The following is an 18,989-nucleotide window of genomic DNA, read 5'->3' as shown; positions in this document are numbered from 1 at the left end:
AGCACAATGACGCCCCCCTCCCCCCGACAGTAGCCTTCCCTACTACTATAGGTGATCTAGCGCGATGCCTGAACTTACAAATCACAACCTGTCACTGCCGCTCTCCCTGCGGCCTCACCTGCCTCCAGATCTTTCCAAACAAGGAAAGAAGCTGCAAACATGGCAATCAGCTTTCTGGGCGCTGGCAGACAGATGCCAGGGTGCAGCGGGAGCCAGAGCCCGCTTAGCCTGCAGAGGAAGGAGTGACTGGTCTGTGGCAGCCCCCACCCTCAGCCCCCACCGATCTAGAATTCACACGAGGGACCTTCCTTAAGGTTCCCCAGGCACCCAGCCCAGAAGGCTCCACCTTCAAGAACCAGCTCCCAAGAATGCTGCTTCAGAAAGGATCGCTAGGAGGACAGGAGGGTGGGACTCTAAATCCCCTTACTGACAACCACTTGGGCTAGTGTCTTGAACCCTGGAGGTTCAAGTACCATGTGCGGGTGAGGGCCTTCTCCTATTCAGACCTCCAGAAAGTGGCCCTGGAGAAGGGGCTAAGGGTGGTACTCAGCTAGGGAGGGCTCAGAGGCTACATTTTCTCTGCAGTAGAACGGCATCGCTTCCCTGTTCTTCACAGTCCCTGTAGCTCCTTGAAACCCACACGGTAGAGTAGAGAGGTGGCTATTTGGGAAGAAGAGGCACTGGAGAGCTGACCCTGGGTACATCAGAGTGGATGTGGGCCTGAGCTCTCCAAACAGGCTGCAAAAGACACGCTCTTGACACTGGTGCATTTGGAAGCCTTCTCCATCCCGAAGCCAGTTTGCAGGGTCTCCCCGAGCCATGGCAGAACTCTCAGGTTCAGAGCTGGGAATTCTCAGGTTGTCTCTCTGAGACTCTCCACAACTCCCTTTTCCTGAAGACAGATGAAATGGGTGCACTTAGGATCTGAGTGCACATGGACGGTCTCCACTGATGCCACACTGTGCGTCATTCCCCTGCATCAAGCAATGGAGAGCTGTCCCATAGTTGACAGGCATCAAAAAACAAAAAACAGAAGCCAGAGAGCCCTCAGGATCCAGTTCCTTCTCCCAACACCCATCCCCTGGTAGCCAAGCCCCCAATATACATATGTGACATTCAATGGGTGGACATTTCCATTTGTAACCACAACAGGCACAGAATCATAGGACAGAAGCTCAGTGGTACAATTGGAAAGTAGAGGCAGTAAGTTCAATGCTACCATGGTGAGTTCCAGGCTAGCCTGGGCTAATGAAATTTGTCGGGGGTTGGGGGGTGTGAATGAGTTCTTTTCACTTTGCAGCTGTTGTCTGGCTTTGTTCAGCCTCCATCTATAAACTGGGGGTGCTGGTCAGACAAAGCACAGGAATGACAGAGGCAGTGTGGTATCAAGTGTGAATTCTTTTGGCTATTATTACTCTTACCCAACAGGAAGCAGGGCACCTGGCCAGGCTACTTTATCTCAGGCATGTATGTCACTCTGTGGGGTCACCTCCTACCTGTACAGGTGCAGGTTCCCAGATAAAGACCAAATAACCTGCCATCACCACCACCACCTGAAAAACCAACCACAAGCTCCTAGCATGTCTGTTTCTCTTTGTCTGACAGGAGGTTTAGCCTCAGAGCAGGTCCTCTAGGAGCCCCGCCAGGAGAGGGACCCTGAGTGCTGAGAGTTTGCAAGGGAGCTTGTCTGAGAAGAGGCTGGGGAAGGGCTGAGGTCTTAGCAAGGGCAAATTAATCCACACTGAGTGGACCCATGCCCCTGGACATAGAGTGTTGCTGGTAGCCTAGCTGGACTCAGGACAGATGGAAACAGTTATTTCTCCCATCCAATGGAAAGAACCAGGAAGACCTCCCTCAAAAGTAGAAAATTTCCTTTCAAAATAGGAAAGCTTGAAAGCACCCCTCTCTGACTTTTTTTCTCAAATTGAACATTGAGCACAAGCTGACAATAGACAGATTAGCATGAGAAAGACCACGTGAAGAGCATGCATGTGCAGGGAAGTCACGAGTCATTTGAAACCTAACGGAAGAAGAACTGAGTGGTTGATAAAACGTATATAGTATTCGGAGTTATCAAAGAAATAAGGACTTCCGGTCTCGGGGGGGGGGGGGGGCAACAAGCCACAGGCAAAGGGAGGCAACACTGGCAAGGAAAGGCTGTCTTTCTCCATAGAGACAATCTTTAAGATAGCAGACCTCAGAGAGCACAGGCTCAGCTGGAGTCTCTTTGGGAAGGTATTAATTAATTAGTTTTTTGTTTCTATTGTAGTCTGAATGTGACATCTGCCCCTTAGTCTCCTGTGTGTGTTTGAACACTTGATTCCTAATGGCCATACTGTTTTGTTTATTGCTTGTTGTTGTGTTTGGTTTGAGACAGAGTCTCACGATGAAGCCTTAGCTGAACTGGAGCTTGCCATGTAGGCTAGGCTGGCCTTGAACTCACAGAGATCCACTTGGCTTCAGCCACTCTAGTGTTGGACCATGCTTAGTTTTGTTTTACTATTGTGGAAACATTAGGAGGTGGAGCCTGACTAGAGAAAGTGGGTCACTGAGGGTGGATCTTGATGTAGACAGCCTGGCCTCACTTCCTGTCTCCTCTCAGTTTCTTGACCATATAAGGGTGTGAGTGTCCAGCTGCCTCACAGATAGCTCAATAGCTTTCCCTCGATGATGGTTACATCCTTTATCTGTCATCCTAAATAAACCCTTTCTCCTGCAAAATGCTTCTTGTTGGGTGTTTGACCACAGCGATCAGAAGAGTAACTAATACAGCTTCTTTCCTGTGGTATGGATCAACTTCCTTGTGTTAGGAGGATACTCAGAGAAAGAACTCTTACCAAGAGAATTACTTCTGAAGAGACTAATCTTAAAAAGATAAAAGGGCCGGACACGGTGGTGGTACCTGCTCACACTCCAGCACCCGAGAGACCCGGGCAAAAGAAATCATTGCAGTTCCCAGCCAGCCTACATAGTGAGACACTGTCTCAGAACAAAAACACTCCATTGCCTTCCATGTAAAGTCACCAACATACTAAAGTGCCATGTTCCAGGGTTTCATCCTCAAATAGGCAATATAGAGTGTATGTTCCATACATGTTAGTGCTCTCTTCTGAGTACAATGTCTATCTACTATATTCTGGTGCTGAGGTGTCCCTGAAATCGCCGACGTTAAATCCATAATCCTCAGCTTGACATTACTGGTAGATGACAGAACCTCTAAGAGCTATTGGCTCACCAGAGACTCACCTTTGAAGGGCACTGTGGAACCTTGGTGCCTTTCTCTTTCTCCCTGCTTTGAGATTTAACCGTGTGCCCTGCCACGGTGTGCCACCTTGACACAGACCCAAGACAGCAGGATCCCAAACCATGGACCAAAATCCCCCAAATCACAAGCCCAAATCCACCTTTTCTCTCCCAGGGTTGCACTAAAGTCCTGGAAAGCTGCTCAGACTCCATCCCAGGAGACAGCAATACTCTGAGGGGAAAAGAAGGCAATGGAAGGTCAGGCATCCCAGCAGATTCACCATACAGTGCCATCTCACAGACACCAGGTGGGGATCCTGCAATCCAGTTCGCTTGCAATACCAACTACACAGAAGTAGCGCAAATTCTGTAGGTTAAGTGGGTTAACCCCACAAGACAGCCCCCATCAGATGCCACCCCTAATCCCTGCACGTTTCTAAGGCTCTGTACTTCTGCCTGCCCATTTACAAAAAGGACTCCCCACATCTGGCCTCAAGTTCAGACTGGATAGTTCACTAGAGCAATTTAGAAAATTTACTGCATACATTGAATCCTTTATGTTTGGTTTAGCTTTTGTTTCTTTGTTTTGAAACAGAATCTCAGGTGGCCCATGCTTACTTCAAACTTTCTTGGTAGTTGAAGATTATGTTGAACCCCTGGCCTCTGACCTCCCAGATCTCCCCAGTGCTGCAATTACAGGCAAGTAGCACCACGCTTGGTTTTATGTTATGCTAGGGATTGAACCCTGGGCTTTGTGCATGCTAGGCAAGCACTCTATTAACTGAGCCACATCCCTAGCCCTGATCACCATTATATCCAAATGAACAGCCAGATGATACATAGTGCATGAGCTGGAAGAGCTCCAAGTTCAAGAACATCTGTCCTTGTAGAACCAGGGAGGGCGTCCCACCTTCTGGTATGTGACTATCAATAGTCTGACTATCTAGGCACCTGTCCAAACCTCATTATTGAGAGCTTTTGCCTGAGGTTTCATTGTGTGGACATGATTGATGAAATCATTGGCCACATGACTGAACGTAGGCTCTGGCCCTTGGACTCTCTTTGGAGCTGAGAGTGAAAGTTCCCACACTGGTAATTAGTTGGCTGGTTTTTCCTGAGCATTAGCCCAGCTCTGTTACAGTCTTCTACCGTGACTCACGTCCTTAGCACAAACCCACAAGTAACTGGGAGGGGCTCATTACAAATACCTCACAGCATCGCTGCCAACCAGTACATACTCCAAAGGGGTTGTAAGTGTGTGTCAGGAACCAGGGATTAAAAAATTTTAAGATGTGTGTTTTATTTTACTAGACCCTCCTGCTCACCGCAAGGGTTCAAACCCTGTCTTGCCCAGCAGAGAACAGAACTTGGTCAGGTTCATTGCAAGAAAGCAATATGATTGGGGTAAGGAAGAACACCTCAGGAAGTCAGGGTCACAGGTAGCCCTTAGATGGCTGGAGGTTTGTCCTGTGGCAGGAAGCTCTGTGGGAGGAAGTGGGACCCTTGAGTGAAAGGAAGCCTCCTCCAGAGCTAAGCAGACTGTCTGGAAGCTCCAGGGCTACCTTTGCAGTGCTGGATGCAGGTCCTATGTGAGCAGTGACTCAGTCACTTGGATCTTAGCTTCATGCCTAGAGCCTGGGTATTGCCTGGCAAAAAGTAGGTCTTTAATAAATATTTGGTAAATATTTATTTGATTGTGTGCCTGTTTGTGAAGGTTAGCAAAGGGAAGTTAGAATAAACAGCACGCAGACACCACACTAGCCATAAGTCACAAGTTTTAGCCTTATCCAGCCACTTAATGATAATAATAATAATAATAATAATAATAATAATAATAATAATAATAATAATAATGTTCTTTTAAGACACTTATAGCTAAAGGAGAGACAGACATTTAACACTTTATCAATAAAACACAGGCCGAACCATTTCAGTAAAATATGGCAGGCTGCATCAATCCATTAGTTCATGTCCTCCCCAAAGCTGTTGGAAGGAAGGTAAAGAGCCTTTAAAGAGCACAAGCCCACCACTTCAAAGGTGATACACAGATGGAGACTTGGAAGAAAGCACACAATTAACCCTGAACTCGAATGTGCACCATGACATAAGAACACCTGCATATTCTCTCTCTCTCTCTCTCTCTCTCTCTCTCTTCTCTCTCTCTCTCTCTCTCTCTCTCTCTCTCTCTCTCTCTCTCTCTCTCTCTCTCTCCTCACCCCCCCCTCCCTGTGGCCTTAATGGAGGAAGCGTGTCACAGTCTGGGTGGTCTTTGAGGTATCCTATGCTGAAGCCCCACTCACTGTAGAGGACAGTCTCCTCCTTGCTGCAGGTGGATTAAGATGTAGAACTCTAGCACCCCCATGTCTGCCTGGAAGCTGCCGTGCTTGGTGATATTATCCCACCTTGGTGATAATGAACTAATCCTCTGAAACTGTAAGCCTGCCCCAAATGAAACGTTTTTCTGTATGAGTGTTGCTGTGGTCATGTCTCTTCACAGCAATAGAAACCCAAACTAAGACACGGACGCTGTTTCTTTCTGCATCTGCTATTGAGATGTGGTTCCCTTCCAAATGAACTTATGTGTGCTGAATGCTGAGGTCCTCACCTCCCTCTTTCCAGCCAGGCTAAAACCTAGACAGGCTTTCTCTGGGGGATTCCAAACCAGCCATAGTAAAAAGATTTCAAGATGCAGATGGCAGAGACTCCTCAACTCGTCAGCCTGTTGCCCTACAGCGTTCTCAGACAATAGTGTCTGTTGTCTACTGAGAGCTTTTCTATGAGTGTGATCCCCAAGTCTCCATTTAAAAATAAGACTGCTATTATTACTTGTAGGCATGATAGGTGTGTGGGATGCATATGCCACAGCATGCTCACAGAAGTCAGAGGCAGCTTTGTGGAATCTATTCTTCCCTCCCAGGGGTCAAACTCAAGATGCCGGACTTGCACAGTAAACACTTCTATCTGTTGAGCCATTTGAACTTCTTTCTGATCCCTCAGATTCTTAAAAAACAAAACAAATAACATCTTGCTGTATAGCCCAGGCTAGCCTCAAGCTTGCAATCCACCTGCCTCAGCTGTCACGGTGCTGAGATTATAAACATACCCCAACACACACACAGCCCTGATCCACAAGTCTTAAAAATAAGATTCAGCTGAGGTTTATCATGTCTATGAGAAAGAACTGGGACATAAAGGGACAAAACAAACAGGAAAAGCAATTTAGCAGAACTAAGTGCTATACAGGAAGAAGAAACCTTCAGAACTCTACCTGATGTCCTTAGAGAGACAGGCGACGACAATCACATGAAACTAGGAATGGATGACATAAAAGGAACAACAGCAACAAAGGAGCTCGTGGAAATTAGAGGTGTGAGAAGTGAGAAATGAAAAATGAGATTTTCAACCGAAGTCTTAGAGGGTAAAGTTCAGGAAGTCTCCTAGAAATTAGAAAGAGGGAGCCAAGAGAGGGGAAATAGAAAAGATTCTAGAGGAGCAATCAGGAGTGAAAGGGTTAAAAAGAGGAGGCAGAGGGGAGTCCTAAGTCTAGGCTGGGGGTGCAGGTCGGGGTAGAGTGCTTGTCTTGCTTGCCTGGGATCCTGGATCCATCTCTACCACCCAAACAAAACGAACAACCAAATCCTGGGTCTGAAGAACATGAGATTTGGGAATGACCTGTGGCCTCTGTAATTCTAGTATTGTGGGGGGAGGATGATCAGGAGTTCAAGGATAGCCTCAGCTGCATAGTGAGTTCTAGACAAACCTTGGGTACACTGTCTCAAAACCCAAAAAGGTCCACAATATGTTCACACACTGAGAATCCAGTTTATACCAAGACACACTGTCAAATTCCACCCTGCTGGGTACAGAGAGAAACCTGCAACCTTCCAGAGAAATTAGGTAGGCCACCATTAACAAAGGACTAAATATTAAAATGCCACATATTGATTTTTTAAAAATATATGATCAAGGGGAGGTATACGGAGTGCTGGGGATTTTTTTGTTTGTTTGTTTGTTTTTTTTTTTTTGGTGTGTGTGTGTGTGTGTGTGTGTGTGTGTGTGTGATAGCTGGAGGTTAAAGAAAGCTGGGTGCTCATTCTATATAGTTGGAAGTCGATAGATAATGCCCCAAATAGGAAGAGCCATGATGTAGCAATATAAGCACATTTTAAAGAGATGTGAATATGAATGTCATACAATTCTCTAGAAATGTTGCCTGGTTTGTCTTCTAGGAACCTGCTGCCTCTCCCTGGGTTGGGGGTGGAAATCATTGAAGATTGCCCCCTCTTTTGTAGTATCAAATAAAGTAGAATTGCATGACCCTTAAAGTCACATTTGTATGCAGTGCTGCTAAAACAAAAGAATTACAGAAGCGTTGGGTGCATACTCTCAGTTACATTATCTGTATTTATGTATCTTTTCCTAATGGCTCAGTGGTTAAGAGCACCGACTGCCCTTCCAGAGTTCCTGAGTTCAAATCCCAGAAACTACATGGTGGCTCACAATCACCTGTAATGAGATCTGATGCCCTTCTGGTATTTCTGAAGACAGCTACAGTGAACTCATATAAATAAAATAAAAAATAATAATAAAAAGAAAACAAACAAACAAACACTCTGGCTGCCAGGGACACTTTCAGGAATCAGGGTGTCTTCTGTGGATGATTGAGGCTAGACAGGAGTTCAGGGGAGACATTTGAGGAGGTGAAGGCAGGCCAGAAACATCTGAGAGAGTATCTAACTTGGTTGTGTAGTGTGTTCTTTGTCCTGATTGGTTAATGACCACTTGAACTTTGCTCTCAAAGGGGAAGAAAAGAGGCTCTTGGGCCAACAGGGAAGATAGATTTCTTCACCTGGGAACTGCAGTGCCTGGAGGAAGTGGCCCAGCATGGCTAAGGTGGCAGGGAATCAGCCAGTAGCTTTGCAGGAAGCCATCAAGAGCCAGAGACCCTGGCTGTGGAGCCCGAAGGAAGCGAATGATAAAGGATGGTCTCAAAGGCATCGGAAGAGAGCATGCTGGTGCAGCCAGCAGGAAGGCTCAGTGGCTAAAAGCACAACCAACTTTAAAAAGCTATTCAAAAGGCTTGTTTAGATATTATTCTGTGTGTGTGTGTGTGTGTGTGTGTGTGCACATTCACATGAATGGGCGTTCAAGTTAGACATGAGTGTTCCACAGCACACGCACGTGTAGAGAAAGGAAAACTTCAAAAGTCAGTTCTTTCTTCCCACCATGTGGATTTTGGGGATTAAACTCAGGTGAACAGGCTTGACAGCACTGAGCAATCTTGCTGGCCAGAAAGCATTTGTTTTTAAGTTTATATGTCTGTCAGGCATAACTGTGTATGCCTGTTATTCCAGCACTCAGGAGGCAATGGCAGGTGGGCCTCAGTGAGTTCCAGGGCAGCTTGGTGCACATAGCAAGTTCCAGAACAGCCAGGGCTACATAGAAAGACCCTGTCTCAAAACAGACAAACAAATGAGCAAACAGTAACATTCCCCAGTCAAATGTACATATACTTTATCATGTGCCAAAGTGGTGGGGCTGATCATTAAGCAAAATAAGAAAACTCAGCAAAGCCCCCACCAAGAGAAAATCTCCAGTACTGAGACAAGAAGATTTGCTCCTGTCCCTCTGCTCCCAGGAATTTGTGCATGTCCCCAGGGATGTCTGTGGTGCAGATAAAGGGACTTAAGCTTGGGACCTGAGTGGTTAGAAAAAGAACACAGCCCTTGGGATGACATGACAGCACATGTAACTGTATGGCGGTGGGAACAACATTCTAATTTGGTTTCTACCAAAGTGAGAACATTCCTGATAGCTGTGACCTGGTCTGCCCTCAGGTGAGTGCTCTACCTGTTCGAAGGTGTGTATGTGTGTATGTCTTTGTGCACACATGTGTGTATGCATATGTATGTATGCTTATGTGTACATGTGTGCATGTGTGTAGTATACATGCATGTATATATGTGCACATGTGTGTATGTGTATGTATGTGTGCATGTATGTAAGCATATGTGTGTATGTGTGTATATGTACATGTGTGTATGTATGTGCACGTGGCTAAGTTTTATCATGTGACTTTGTGGGGCTAGGGAGATGGCTCAGTAATTAAGAGTGAGTACCTCCCTTGCAAAGGAGCTGTTTGGTTCCTAGCACTCACGTTGGTTGTTGGTTAGCTCACAACTATCTGTTGTGCAGTTCCAGGATATCTGATGTCCTGGCCTCCACAGATACCCGAATCACATGCAGCTCTCTCCCAATTAAAAATAAAACAAATCTCAACTGTGTCTTTCTGGTTGTGAATCATGTGTCTGTGAACACAGAGTTGTATATGTGTCTGTAACCAATGTGTGAATAGATGTGTGCTCTTTCATGTGGACCAATCTGTGTTTGTGTGACTGTGGTGAGTATTGTCTATAAAGACAGGTGCATCTGGGCATGAGAGTGCCTGCGTCTGCATATGAATGTCTACACATGAGTCTGTTATATATGTATATGTGTATGCATATATATGTATTACAAATACACATGCAGAGAGAGAAAATGAGTTTCATACAGCCCAGGGCAACCTTACACACACTATAGCCAGATGACTTGGAACCTCCTGGGTGTGTGGATTACAAATGTGTTCCTTGCACTGGGTTTTATGTGGTGCTGAGGATTAACCCCAGGTCTTCCAATATGTTAGGCAAACACTCCACCAGCTGAGTTAAATGTGTATAAAATCACATGTAAATTACTTGCTGTGTGTAAATGAGGTGTGAGATGTGTAGTTTTGAATCCCATTCCTGGGGCAGGTCCTCTCTCTCTCTCTCTCTCTCTCTCTCTCTGTGTGTGTGTGTGTGTGTGTATGTGTGTGTCCACTCGAGCACTGGAGAGGAGGCAGTCCCTCCCTCCCAGCCCCCACGCCCTTGGGTCCTGCTCCCATTTGAGTCTAGCACCAGAAGTTTGAGAGAGAGAAGAGCTTCCTTTTAGCTGCCTGTCACAGGTTCTAGAAGCTGTGACAAGAAAATGTGCTTGTTTATACCCAAATACCTTGATAACCCTCAATTTCATGTGTGCGTCCAGGGAGGGGCGGGGACGGGAAGCATTCAACTTGAAGGACACGCAGATACTGCACTCGTTGTGGAAGTTAATTTGAGAGCGCAGGTAGTGCGCAGGGCTGGAGACACACTTCCGAAGCTCCAGAGATCTGGGCCTCGTTCCCTTTTCATTCTCTCTGCCTCGCACGTCTTTTAGCAGAGCCTTGGAATAACATTAATTTATCTAATGCGTGCACACCATAAGTTACTTTTTTAATTATTATGATCAAAATATTGCTTAAAATTGACGCCAGCTGCATGTGTTTCTGTCGGAGATCATAATTGCCATTGTAAATTGGGGAGCAGCTCAGTGCTCGGAGCCTCCCTGAGTAACGGCCCTGATACCATTATGGAGAGGTGGATAAAAATAAACCAGAAGATCTCGTGGCAAAAAATATGCCAGCCCCAGTTAAAAGGATAATTAGCGGAGCAGAAAGGGAAGTGTAGACACTTTCCGAGGACTGAGGGGGCAGGAGCTGCGCCGCACCATGAGGGGGTGCCGCGAGGGGGCGCTGTGGAGCGCAGATCGGTCTCTCTTTGGGGATTTTCCCTGTAAAAGAGAGATAAAGAAACTCTTGGGGGCGTCTCAATGCTGATGAGTCCTGAGAAAGTTTCTTATCTAAGAAGGCCAGTGTTAATTAGCTCAGGGAAGGCAGATGGGCGGTCTTTCTTCACCTACTCCATTAGGATTGTTTAAGTCAATTCTCTTTTGAACCCAGGACTAGGGTCTAGGGCATGCTAGGCTACCACTGAGCTGTATTTCCAGACCTCTTTACAAATTTTAGTTTTGAGACAGGGTTCATTAAGTTATTTAAGTTGGCCTTGAATTCATCTGTAGCCCAGGACTCCTTGCTCTTTTAATTCTCCTGCCTCCACCTCCCAAATGGTTGGAATTGCCAGACAGAAGCCACCACACCCCACCTTCCTTTCCCTTTCTCCCTCCTTCTCTTCCCCAGAGACTGATCCCAGGACAATGCACATGCTAGACAATTGCTTCACCCACAGCGGCTGCCTCCAGCCAAGGCTTAGACTGACAGTCCCAAGAACCAAGAACCAAGGACGGAAAGGTGCTTTACAGCTAGGGTCTTAGAAGCCCAAGTCTCTGCACTCTTGTTTTTGAGACAGGGTCTTGCTATGTAACTATGGCTAGCCTTAAGTTCCACATGTAGCCCTGGCTAGTCTCAAACTCTATGCAGATTAAGCTGGCCTCAAACTCCCAGAGACTCACCTGCCTCTGCCTCATGAGTAGTAAGAATTCTTTTATTTCTTCATAATCCAGGACCCATCTAGGTATTTCAGATACCTCAGGGCACAGTAGAGGCTTCAATCTCTGAGAAGCATATAGTCTTATGGAGCTAGTAAATAAAGAATGGACTAATGCTGCTTTGGAACACAGGCAGCTGTCAGAAGCACACACATTTGACTTGTGACTTTGGCTGAATTACTTGACCCAACCCTGCCAGTGTGGCAATGGTCCTGCAAATAGCTGGCACTTGCACATCGCCTGCCACTTCCAGGCAGTGTCCTCAGTGACTGGGTGGACGCCATCTTGTTTAGCCCCCAAGAAATCTGAGGTCAGGAGAGGATGAAGACAGTTTCCCATAATTATAGTGTGCATGCTTGCTTGTGTGTATGTGCGTGTGCACAGGGGTCTGTGTGCTCACTGAACCCTCTCCACCTTTATTTTTTGAGACAGGGTCTCTCTGAACTGCAGCTCATCAAATTCAGCTAGGTTTGCTGGCTAATGAGCTGCAGGGCTTTGCCTGTTCTTAGTTGCCCCACATGATCTTCTGCTAGGGTTATTGGAACATGTCCCTGGCTTCCCGGGGTTAAAACTCAAATGTCCTCATTGTGAAATAGGCACTCCACTGGCTGAGCCATCTCTCCAGCTGGAATAATGGTATTTTAAAGCTTATGGAATATATCCCTGAGGCTGTCACCCCCTGCTCCTCACCGAGAAGCAGAACCATCCAGTCCTTACCTCTGTCACCTCTGCCACCTGTGTCTCTGAGTGTAAATTTCCATACCTGGGAGATAACAAAAGCTCACAGGGGCTAAGGAAAAAGGTGTGTGTGTGAATTGGCTAGTATGGTTTCTATGACTGATCAGTTAGTGCTGGATGGGGGAAACAGTCCAAGTTAGGGGCAGAAAAGAAGCCCCACCCAGTCCGCACCTCAGCCGAACCTGCAAAACTGAGTGTGCATGCAGGGTAACGTTTAAAGCTCGCTGAGGGATGTTGCCTGTGAGGGGACCTGTGCTCCTGGTCAGACAATGAAACTGAAACTTAACTGTTTCAAGACAGAAGTCCAGACAGAAGGGTGCCTTATAGAAAGAGAGAAACCAAAAGCAAACAACAAAGTCCTCTTCACCAGGCAGAACCCAGATCCTCTGCAAAAGCACCAAGTGCTATTAAACCACCAAGCCAGCTCTCTAGCCTACAGGCTACCCTTCAAACAACCACAGCCACCATCATTACAACAACAACAAAAGGCTAGAAGGAATCAAAGGTGTGCTGGTTGGGGGCTGTGCGCAGAAGGTACAGGGTTTCCCTTGGAGAAGGGCATTATGGGAGGACAAGACTGAGTTCTGTGGCTGGCCCGAGCAGAGAGTAGATCAGAATCCCCAGGAACATAAGCCTAACCTCTGTTCTAAGCAAGTAGGGCCAGCTAGCATTTTGTGCAACCTGGCCGGGATTCTGCTAAATGTTCATGAGTGTTGGAGGGTCTTTGGCCTTGGCAAGGTGGGGGTAGGATGGGAGGTCAGGGGTGTCATTCTGAAATCTGGTAGTCACATGAGGACGGTTGCTGGGGACAGCAAAGCTGTGCTGGGGACTAGAGGGCAAGACTGTAAGGCACACCCACTTGTCTGTTTTCCAGAGACTCAAGTGACAGTCTCCAGGTGACCCTGTCCAAGGCTTGCTATGCACCAGGCCAGCGTGGGCTTCGGTGAACTGAAACCTCGTGTGGGGACAGGGCATCAGAGTGGCTCAACCCCTGCTCCTGTCACCTCCGTTCTCCAGCCTGAGCTGTGTTTGCTTCACCCTGCAGCCGCCAGGCTCCACCCTCCTGTCTTCCTGTCGCTCAGGGTGACTCCCTAATGACTATAATCAGAATGTGTGCAGAGGCGCGCGGGAGGTGCCGCCAGCGGAGAGTGTTTCCCTAGCTACCCAGTCCATTAGTGGGGCAGTGGACTGTCACAGCTGTCCACGGGTAGATGGAGCCTGGACTGGCCACGAGGACGGGGACGTGGGAGGAGAGCCGGTGCCTTCCCCACCCCTTCCACCCTTTCTCGATTCCTGGGTACTCGGGCTTAGGAGCGCTGCTCTAATTATAAATGGATGGCCAGGGCCTGTAATTAAAAATAAAGCAGAAGACAGGCAGTATTGTCTCCTAACATGCTTTTAATTGGTGGAGTTAATTTTAACAGAGCCTAGCTAGCGCTGTAGAGGAGGGAATTCCAGAATGGGGGCTTTTGCCGGCATCCCCTAGAGTGCCCGCCTGGTGTTCATCTACCCAGCTGCCTCCCCATCAGCCCCGGAGTACTCCCTGAGCCCTGGGCTTTGTGTTTGTAGTTGCTGCGGTGCCTGGCACTTGGCAGCCAGAAGTAGGATGTACAGAGGAGTGAGTGACAGACTGTGAGCAGGGGCCCAGGAGCCGCTCTTTTGCTGGATTCTCATTCTTAGAATTCCTTAGCCATTGAGATGGCAACTGGCAAGGCAGAGGAGGAGGCTCTCAGGCTGGCTCAAGGGACTGGGTAAGGAGAGGCTCTTGGGACATCCAGAGGCAGGACAGGAAAAAATACAAGCCACTTAGAAGAGAGAATGGGAAAATAATGTAGAATTGGAAATCAGGGCAAAAGGAGCTCACCCCATCTCTCCAGCGCCCAGACCTCCTCATCCCAGCCTGTTCCTCTCCCTGGAAGGACTTGGCCTCCGGAGGTAGAGGCAATTTTCTCCTTTAATTTCAGCTTAAGCTGTGTGTAAGTGTCTCACTAGAGCCCACAGTGACCTGGAGCTCACTTTATGTAGACCAGAGTGGGCTCAACTTCACAGAGATCTTCAGCCTGTTTCTGCCTCTCCAGTGCTGGGATTAAAGATCTGCATCATCATGCCTGGGCAGTTTAGGCATGATAATTCCACTAACAGTTTCAAGGTAGGCGGATGTGTTCAAATGTAGTTATTTATTTATTTTTTAAAAAAGATAGACCAGGATGGTTCATCTGTTAAAGGTGGCTTACCTCCTTGCCCAAGTTCAATCCCCTCTCTGGGACCTAGATTTTTTTTTTTTTTTTTTTTTAATGCTAAGAATCTTGGCCTACCTGTAAAGATCATGGGGATGCAGAGATAGCTCAGAGGTTAAGAGCACTTACTGCTCTTGCAGAAGGCCCACATTTGGTTCCCAGTACCCATGTCAGTGAGCTCACAGAGATCTGATGTATCTGGCCTCTGAGGGCACACATATCCTCATATAGACCTATAACTAAAAATAAAATGCATCTTTAAAAAGGAATCTCAGCTGACTCACTCAACCATCATCTGACCTCCCCAGAGTTGGGACACTTCTGTCCCCATTCCTTCAGGATGTCTAGCCAGAAATCACAAGAGCAAAACTGTCCTAGTCTCTGGAGGTAATCATATGGAAGCCATTATGCCTCAGGTACTTGGTAAAACCATGACACCCCATGTCCTACCGAGTGAAGCAGTTTAGCCATACAGATTATTTTTGACAAGGTGGGACAAAGCAAGATCCCACCAAGACAGTCCTTCCTGTAATCACACCTGGCCGTCCCCTCATCCTTGTGCCTGTCACCTGGGCTCCATCTCTAACTCTTGCCTGTTTCTTAAGAGGTTACATAGTGGGTTTGAAATATTAAAGCAATAATATGTTCTTCCTGCCCGGTGGCCTTTGCACCCACAGAGTCAGTGGACACGGACGGCTCTGGGGAGAGCAGCTGCAGTCGGAAACAAAGCAGCCAATTGAGCTGTAGAGTGGATTTTTTTTAAAACTGGAAGCAGCCAAAGATACAATAGACTCTGAGCCCAGCTTAAGAGAGAATCAGTTTCGCCTTAAATTCCAAAAAGGCTTAGTTTAAACTGATCATGGAATTTTGAAAAATTAACCCACTAAGTGTCTGGGGATGGGACACTTTGGTGTTGTATGAATTGACAAAGCTCTAAGGTACAAAAAAACATGGATGTGGCCATGCTTTCCCCTCGTGAAGTGTGGCTAATATTAGCTGTGCTTCTAATAATACTCAAGACCCAGTGACTGAGAACACTGCGTACACAGAGGCTTACTCTGTGCTAGGTGATGTGCTGGGGGTTTGATGCATCTCATTTAACACTCCCAGCCTCATAAACTGATTACCCCATGCGCTCATGCAAATTTGCTGAATTCATCACAGCAAGAACAATGGGCCTCTGTCTTGTCTTTCAATCAATGCCATCATCCCTATTTCTGTGGCCCCCTCCTTCATCTAGGATCTTGTCTCTCTGTTGTCTCTACTGATGCTGTGCCTGCTTAGGGAAGTCAGTCAGACCCCAGGGTCCTGAGGGCCTTAGGGAAGGTAACTGTTTTCTCTTCTGGGCCACACCTACATTCCCAAAGGCTTCGCTTCATCTCTGTATTCCCGCCCTCGTTTTATTTATTTGTTTGGGCAGAGGAGCATTACATATGTAGCATGTAGTGTTCAGAAAACAACCTGTAGAAATGGTTTCTTTCTTTGCACTGTGTGAGTTCTGGGGACTGAACTCAGGTCATCTGCAGACTTGACATCCCAGGCCAGCAGTAGGCTTGATGTCAAGCCCCTTTACCAACTGAACCACTGGCTTTCATCTTTGTGCTGTCTTGAGACAGGTTCTTTAGTCCAGGCTGGCCTTGAACTCAATACGTTGCTGAAGATGTCCTTGAACTCTTGATCTTTCTGCCTCTATCTCCCAAGTTCGAGAATTACAGGCACGGTAATAAACCACCTTGTCTGAAGACTGAATCCCAATCTACTGATGGAACTACATACCCAATCCACATCTTTATACTTAACATATAAATGTCACGATGACAGTCGTGTGTGTGTGTGTGTGTGTGTGTGTGTGTGTGTGTGTGTGTGTGTGTTCCTTTTTATGTTTGTATCCAGAACAGTTTTCTGTAGGGATGATTGTGACTGACAACTGTGAATGCCTGGCAGAGTGACTGAATGAGAAAAAATTTGCCATGGAGCTGAGCTGGGGTGTTGCCCACTGTCTGAGGACACCTCAGGAAGCTTGGGGAGCCCAGGACAGAGCTTCAGAAGGAGTTATTGGGTCTGTTCAGTCCTTCATTTTACTTTTAGTTAATTAAAATTAATTAATTAGACACAGTTTCACTCTGTACCCCTGTTTGGCCTGGAATTCACTATGGAGACCAAGATGACCTTGAACTCTAGGAGACCCTTCTGTCTCATTGTGTCCAATGTGGAGGAAGGGGGAATGTAGGTACAGCTCACCTGGCTAGGCCCCCTTACTGTTCACTTGGAGATCACAGGTGAGTCTTTGGAGTCTGTGTTTATCCTCTGCTTTTCTCCCAGACACTGGAGAGCCATCAGGGGGTGTGCAATATGCCTCAGGCTCACACAACAGCCACAATCGGTATGGAGGAAATATGGAGGGACCCACATTCAGACCGATGAGAGCAAGGCTAGCAGAGAGGAAACCCAAGAGCCAAGGCTAATAACATTTTAGTTTTAGCTGGTGTGGTGACATGTACCTCTAATGTTAGCACTTGGGATGTAGAGGCAAGAAAAGGTCAAGGTTTAGGCCAACTTGCTCTATTATAGTAAGACTTTTCTTCCAACAGACAAGCAAATCTATTGCACCTATTCCTTCTGTTGTTCTGGGAACTGAACCAACACCGGATACGTTAGGCAAGTGTGTACCATTGAATTGCACAGGCAGCAGTATGTCTATGTATGCATTACTATTTTGTTTTACATTCTTATTACATTTATTTTGTATACGCATGTGCTTGCATACATATGTGGAAGCCAGAGGGAAACTTGAAAGCAGCACTTCCTCTATGCAGGTCTCAGGGTTCAAACTCATCCTATCAGGCCTGGCTGCAGGTGCTTTTATCCTCTGAGCCATCTTGCTGGCTCAATATATATATGGCAGGGTTTACTTATTTAAATATATATATATATATTTAAAGGCAGCATGACTATATCACCAGGCTAGTCTTAAACTCCTGTGTTCATCTTTGTAACCCCAGCACTTAGGAGGCTGAAGGAAGAAGAACAATAAGACCTCTGGGCCAGGAATTTTCAGCCAGCCTTTGCTGAACGTGGGCCCAGATCAGTCCCTTGTGTGAGAGAGGGCTGTCCAGGTACAGGGCAGGATTTGGCCTCTGCAAATTTTTGTTGTCCTCTGTGACAGGGTCTCACTACATAGTCCTGGCTGGTCTGGAAATTGCCCTGTAGACTAGGCTGACCTCGAACTTACAGAAATCCACTGGCTTCAGTCTTTTGCAAAATGTTGACACTATGGTCTGATTTGGGCATTAATTTTGATTTTCTAAAACTATTGCATTAAAATATTTACTATGGGGAGCGATGAAAGGAAAGAACATGGATTTTCCAAGTTGTCCTCTGACCTCCCACATGAATACATGTCCCCGATCCCACCCCCAACTACAGGTTTGCCCCCTTGTTCTCTCAACAAACTCCCTGCTCCTGCCTGCTGATTCATATACTCCTAAACATCTTCCCAAGGTAAATGCATTCTGTGCATAAAGGCAGGATTATCCGTGGGGCTCAGTCTTTCTGTTGGGATGCAGGCTGCGTCTGGCTTGCTACAGCTGGAAGAACCATTTATATCTGGTAAAGTACCCAATAAATATGCATTGACTAAGCCTGTCTCTCTTGGTCTGACTGAGTGTTCTAATCCCGAGTCTTTTCTTCCTTCCTCGGCTGCAGGCTGAGGTGTGGAAGTGAGGAAGCTGTGTAAGGTCCTCAATCAATTCTCTCATTCCTGAATTGCTTGGTGGTGAAGCAAGCCTCTCTGGAGGAGCTTGAGTAACACATTCAAAGCCAGAAATAGTGACACAAACCTGTCATTACAGCACCAGGGAAGCAAAGACAGAAGGATGGAATTTGGGGTCAACCTGGGCTAAAGGACACCCTGAATCAAGCAGACAAACAGATCTCTACTAGCTTCCTAGTGCTTTAGTAACAAATTACCACGAACTGGGAACTTATTCCCTCCTAACTGTAGAGGCTGGATTTTCTTTTCTTTCTTTCTTTTTTTAAAAGATGTATTTATTATATATGAGTACACTGTAGCTGTCTTCAGACACACCAGAAGAGGGCATCAAATCTCATTACAGATGGTTGTGAGCCACCATGAGGTTGCTGAGATTTGAGCTCAGGACCTCTGAAAAAGCAGTCAGTGCTCTTAACCGCTGAGCCATCTCTCCAGCCCAGAGGTTGGATTTTCAAGAGGAAAGTTGCCGAAGTCCCCGAGAGTCTAGGGAACATGGTCTGGCATCCTCTGAAGAAGCCACGTCTGTGTTAAAGACTCTGGACTTGGCTTTGGCCCTGCACAGCTGACTTGGGCATCATGATTATGAAGAGATGGAATGTTGATCAACATTTATTAAGTTGTCTTAATAGCCATTTAGTATCAGCCTCAGTATCTGA

Source organism: Micromys minutus (genome assembly GCF_963924665.1).
Source record: "Micromys minutus genome assembly, chromosome: 16".
Lineage (NCBI taxonomy): Eukaryota > Metazoa > Chordata > Mammalia > Rodentia > Muridae > Micromys > Micromys minutus.
This window is presented reverse-complemented; position numbering follows the sequence as displayed.